This window comes from Mauremys mutica, unplaced genomic scaffold, assembly GCF_020497125.1.
Source record: "Mauremys mutica isolate MM-2020 ecotype Southern unplaced genomic scaffold, ASM2049712v1 Super-Scaffold_100070, whole genome shotgun sequence".
Lineage (NCBI taxonomy): Eukaryota > Metazoa > Chordata > Testudines > Geoemydidae > Mauremys > Mauremys mutica.
In genome coordinates this window covers 110,034-116,267 of record NW_025423259.1, presented here as the reverse complement: position 1 = coordinate 116,267, position 6,234 = coordinate 110,034, and positions in this window count along the sequence as shown.

Here is a 6,234-nt window from a genome sequence, read left to right as displayed (position 1 = left end):
AGGAGTAATGGTCTCAAGTTGCAGAGGGGGAGGTTTAGGTTGGATATTAGGAAAAACTTTTTCACTAGTAGGGTGGTGAAGCACTGGAATGGGTTACCTAGGGAGGTAGTGGAATCTCCTTCCTTAGAGGTTTTTAAGGTCAGGCTTGACAAAGCCCTGGCTGGGATGATTTAGTTGGGTTTGGTCCTGCTTTGAGCAGGGGGTTGGACTAGATGACCTCCTGAGGTCCCTTCCAACCCTGAGATTCTATGATTCTATGATTTAAGGCACAGGACTCAGGCGTCCTGGGTTTGAGTCTCTGCTCTGCCACAGACTCCCTGCTTAGCCTTGGGAAACTCACTTGACCTTGTTATGCCCTAGATCCCACCTGCCCAATGGGGCCAACACTGACCCTGCCTCCTGGGCTAAATCCATCCATGGCTGGGTGATGGGGGTGGGGGGGATGGAGATACCAACATGGGGAGATTGGGGCTGAATTTCCCCACCGCTGGAGAGTGGGAGCCAGCTCCACAGGGGGGATGGGAGCGAGAGGGGCTCAGGCCAGCTCCACACAGAGGGGGGGTCAGGGCTTCAGCCCTGCAACTTCTGCTACTAAGGTGGCTGGGACTCCCGAGCCGGGGACTTCAGCCCCACATCTTCTGCCAGGGTCCGGGCTTCTCCTCCCTGCCCCAGGGGGGCTCCTCGCCCCCTCCATCCCCCCCCCTCCAGTGCAGCTCCTGCAGGGCCCAGGGCTTCTCCTCCCCCCCCCTTCTGGTTTTGGTTTTGGACTGGAAGCCAGTCCGGGGCTTCTCCTCCCCCCTCCCCAGCTCGGCTCCCCCCCCGCCCCCCGCCCCCTGCCGGTATCTGGAGCGTCTCCTCCCCCCAACCTCCCCCAGCCCCAGCCCAGCTGGGCTCCCCGGGGCACCCGCCGCTGCTGTGGCCGGAGCCGAGCCTGGCGGGCAGGGAGCAGCAATTCCTGCGGGGGCCCTGGCAGAGCCCCCAGCCCGAGCGGGGCGGGGCAGCCCCAGGGGAGCGGGGGGGGCTCTGCTGCTGGTGGCCCCGCCCCCACACCGACCCCTGGGGCTGTTTGGGGGGGGCTCACTCAGCCCCCCAGGAGCGGGGGGGGGAGCAGCGGAGCTGAGCCTGCCCAGCAAACAGCTGATCGCAGCCGCGCCCAGGCCGCCCCCGGGGAAAAGCTCAGCGGAGGAGGCGCCACAAGCTGCCGGCAGCGGGTCATTCCCGGGGGGGCCGAGCACCCGCCTGCAGCCGCCGCAGCCTCCTCCCCCCCCCGAGCCCCCACTGGAGGGGGGGGAGCAGCCTCCCCAGCCGGGGATCAGGGCATTGGGGTGCCGGGGCTCCCCCCATGCGCACGCCTGGGCCCGGGACACTCACACACACACTCTGCCCCGGGGCTCCCCTGGTGCCCAGAGACCGATCAACCCCCCGCCTGCCCCCCACCCTGCAGCTCCGGCCTCTCCCCTCCCCTCCCCTCCCGCCAGCTGCACCCAGGGGAACCCCGGGCCCCAGGCTCTGTCCCCACCTGGAGCCCAGCGGGGCCGGGGGCAGCTCCTGCTGCAGCTGAGAACAGCGGCTCCGCTCCGGCCCGGGCGGCTCCAGCGCTGCTGGCAGCACGTGGCCACCAGGGAGCAGCTGCTGAGCCCGGGCTCCTGCGTCACAATGTGCCAGAGCCCCGCCCCCAGGAGCTGCCCCGCCCCCGGGCTGTGCCAGAGCCCCGCCCCCAGGAGCTGCCCCGCCCCCGGGCTGTGCCAGAGCCCCGCACCCAGGAGCTGCCCTGCCCCCGGGCTGTGCCACAAGCCCCGCCCCCAGGAGCTGCCCTGCCCCCGACTCTGGGCTTTCTTTTCCTGGTCCTGCCTCCTTCTTCCCAGCACCTCCGGGCTCCCAGCTGCTCCTTCCTGTGTCTGCAAACACCCCCCGGGCGGGCTGCAGCGCTCGCTGGGGCTGGCTCCAGTGGCTGAAGTTGCCTCCATCTCTGATCACCTGTGGGGGAGGGATGAAGAGAGGAGATGGGCCCAGGGTGTGAAAGCAGAATTAGGGGGCAGGGAAAGAAGGACTGTTTGGAAAGGTGGGTTTTTGCGGGGGGGGGGGTGATCCAGATGGAGTCAGAAGCAGTTGGGCAGCAGAGGCTCAGGGAAATTGAGGGGAACCCCCTGGGTAGCCCAGTGTTGGCCAGGGATTGTACAGCACCTAGCGCAATAAGGGGTCCTGATCTCAGTCATGGTCTGTGCAGCACCTGGGAGCCCTGATGTCTGTTTCCTGATCACAGGCACTGGGAACGGATAGAGGGGAAACTTCAGCACCTGAAGGGTTAATGTAGCCCTGTTTGCAACCCCTGCTGGGTGGCACTGCTGCTCTCAGGAGGGGTTGGCTTAGTAGACAAACAGCACAATCTCTCTCCCATGTGATCTAGTGATCTGGATTCCTGGTTTTCACTTCAGTAGCCTGGGTTCAATTCCCAGTGTGGGAATAGTGCAGAGCTTTTGCTCAGAGGGGAGGAAGGGAATGGGGAGGGATCCTGGAAGCAGGGCATTTGGACAGTGTGGGGAGGGGGTCCCAGAAGTGGGGGTGGGGGGCAGAGGTCTGAGGGGAGGTCAGGGAAGGATCCCAGCATTGTGGGAAGTGGGCAGCATGGAGAGCCCAGGCCTGGCATGGGGACGGGGAAGAGTGACTCTGTCCTTCTAAACTCACCAACTGCAGACTAGGCAGGACTGGAAGAATTACGTATTTGTTGGTAAATGTCAATTTCAGTGTAAACGCACAACCCAGTGGCAAAATATTTCCATTGATAATAATCAAAATTGACAGCTGGGCAAAGTAAGAAACATGCTGCTTGAGAATTTATCCTGTTCTAATCCTATTGGGGGTCCCTTCTGCCTTAGATGCCACCATGTGGGTGTTTCATTTCCCTCCCTATTTTCACACAGAGACACAATTTCCTTTGCATGGATCCATGAACAGCAAAATCTTCCTGTGTCGCTTGTTTGAGCCAGGGCATTCGATTCCATTGACACCTTCTCTCCTGCCATGGCAATGGTCAAACAGAGGGGACGTGGCCACCTTGACCCCTGGCAGTGAGATATTCACTGTCCTCTTTCTTCAGGCTGCTGCTGTTATTCCATGAATTATCAAGGATGGAATAAAAAGCTGAGTTTACTCCAGGGTGAGGAAAGAAAGGAGCCACCAACTCCTTGAAAAATCTCAGTGCCCAGAGAAAACCTGCCCGTTACTGGAATCCCTGATGTGTTGGTGGCTTGTTTATTTACACTGAGGATTGAGTCCTGCTTAGTGAACTGTGTCTGAGAATGAAAATCCTAACCCGCCCTTTGAAATAACAAAAGCAGCAGGACGTGTTTCTGTCCCTGCCCCAGAGCAGACAGACCGATGGAGAAATGCCATGAGTCCAGGGTAATACTCCCCTGCGGTTTTACCATTTCCACTTGCTAAACTCCTTCCCAACCTTCTGGGCTCCTGGAGCAGGGGACTGAGCCTGAGCCGAGACACGGACACTGCAACTTTACAGCCCAAGCCGCATGACCCTGATTAATGTGACACGGGCCAGTCGTGTGTGTTTCATTGCACTGGAGACGTAGCCTAATGTTATGTCTGCACTGCGATTAACACACCCAGGGCACTGTCGCAAAGCCCGGGTCAGCTGACTCAGGGTTATGGGGCTTGGGCTGCAAGACTATAAAATTACAGTGCAGACAGATGGGCTTGAGCCCAACCTCTGAGACCCCACGAGGGGTGAGGGTTTCCGAACCCAGGCTTCAGTGTGAACACAAATATCTGCACCACAGTTTTTAGCCTCTCAGCTTTAGTTTCCTGAGCCCATGTCAGATGGTCCAGGCCAGCCACGCTGCCATCTTTATCCCAGGAGAGATGGACTCTAAGGGTACGTCTCCATTGCAATGTCAGCCCAGGGGTGGCACGCTGTGCTCAAAGCAGCACCCTGGAAGCCCCATATTCACCACTCTCATACAATGATGATACGGTTTGTACAAAGTCTGCCTGGTGAGGTATCATTTCAAAAGTCTTGATCTGTTGAACATTACTATTGTGTTGGATTGTGTGTGTAGCATTGGCTGGGAAGTTTTGCTCTGTGTGTGTGACTGAGATGAGGTTGGGAAATGCCCACCACCAGCCTTTCAGGTGTGACAATGGAGGAGCCAGACCTGCTGCTGGCCCATTAAAGGGATCCACACTCCCAAGGACTATCCCAGGAACCGTGTACAATGCAGACTTCTCCGAGATAGCACAGCGACAATGGACACTGCTTGACTCACAGCGTAGCAAAGGTACTTCCTAGCCAGTTGGAAGAAACTATGAAAGGGAGGGTAGAGACATCATGAGTTGGCCTCTCTCCCCCACAACTCAACAGCTGGAAACACACCTGGATGACAAAACTGATTCAGAAATCAGAAGAGAATAATAATAGTACATTCAAACCAAAGTCCCCAAACAGACTAGTAGTGGTTTTTCAGCAGAAAATTTTCAGTTTGGTGAATTTTGTTTTCTCAGTCAGACTTTGCCAAGGGAAGCAGAGAGAAAATGGTTGAGTTGTCTCCTTCGGAACAGCTTGGCCTAGGCACTAGCTCTGGTTCACTGTTGTGGCCTTGCTCAGGTTGGGGGTATTTTAATTATTTGGGGAGGTCCCAGGGTGTTTGGGGGAGATTATGAGGCTGTTCCCTTTTGAGATAAAAACTAAGAAATGCAGGACTAGAGAATTTTTTTAGAAATCTGGGATTTAGACATTTTATTTGAAGCAAGGAGGCGGGGGGGCTGAGATTCTGAGAAGGTTTTTGTTTGCAAGAAGCAACATTGTCTGATCTGTCATTGTACCAAGGGGGGAGATGGTTGTCTATAAAGGAGAGTGAAGACTAAATGCATCCAAGGAGGATGGAATTTGAACCCATGCGTGCAAAGCACAACGGATTAGCAGTCTAGCACCTTAACCACTCAGCCACCTCATCTGTGTTGCTAAAATAGGGACAGGAGGAGAAATCTAAGGCCGGCAGAGATAGGGACACTAAGGAGTTTCCCAATACTAAGCGTAAGCAGGGGCTGAATGAGCTCTCCCCTCACATCTAGTGAGGAGCTGTGGGAAGACTTCAGGAACAGGCCGTGTTTGCACAGACACCCCTGCTCTGCCTAGCTATGCAGCATGAGGGGGCCGCTTCCCCAAAATGACCAGTTTGGGATGGTGGTGGGTTGCAAATCACTTTAGGATTGAGTGCAATGAAATGTTATTCTCCTTCCTGTACGAGTGAAGGGCAGCAGAACGTACCTAGGCCGTCCTGACGGAGGGGTGGGTGGGTGAGGAATCGCTTTCATTGGACTGCAGAGAAGTCATTGAGGACGTCACCCTAACCCAGTGGTCCCCAAACATTTCACACTGCGCCCTCGTGTCCATGGCTGTGGCCCCTCAGAAGCCGCGGTCGAGAACCGGGGCTGGGAGTGGGGCCGTTGCTTGCTGGGGAGAGGGTGCAGACAGGGGTAAGGGGGTCGAGGCCGGGCTGGGAGCCAGGGGCCCAGGCTGAGGGTGGGGTTGGGGAAGAGCTGGGACAGAGTGGGGCTGAGTGGGGCTCCCTCCCTGCCCTCCATGGGGGCTGGCTCAGGCCCTGAGGTGCCCCCATCAATCTTCCTCTGTGTCCCCCTAGGAGTCATGCCCCACATTTTGGGGCCCACTGACCCCTACTCGCTAAGCAGGGGCTAGTGATGCCAAAGCCCAGGGAAAGGGAGAACAAGTGCGGGGGCCCCAGCACCGGAACCATGACCCCCCCACTTCTGTGTGTGACTCCGCCCCCTTCCACACCTTCCACCCACGGCCCCACCCACTGTCACCTCTGTTCCACCCCTTCCCCCACTGGCCCCACCCGGTCACTCCTTTACCCCGGCCCCGCTGCGGCCCCGAGACCAGAGAAGCTCTGTGCCCCTGCTGCAGCCCCCGGGCCGTAGCAGGGAGTGGGAGCTCCTCCAGCCCTGGGGCCACCGTGGGGGAGACTTTCCCAGGGGGATCTAATTTGGCCAAGGCCCCTAGTCATGGGCCCCACTGTCCCCTTTGCGATGCAAGGTTTGGGGAGGCTGAGCCCCCCCGAGCCTCCATTACGAGCCGCCCAGGCTACCTCTGCTCAGTGGGTGGCCAGTCTCTCTGTGTCTCTGCTGTTCATGCTGGGGAGCCTGGCCGGCCTTAGGGGTGGGGCCCCCGGCAGCCGCCCAGGGCTCCAGGGGGTCAAAGGG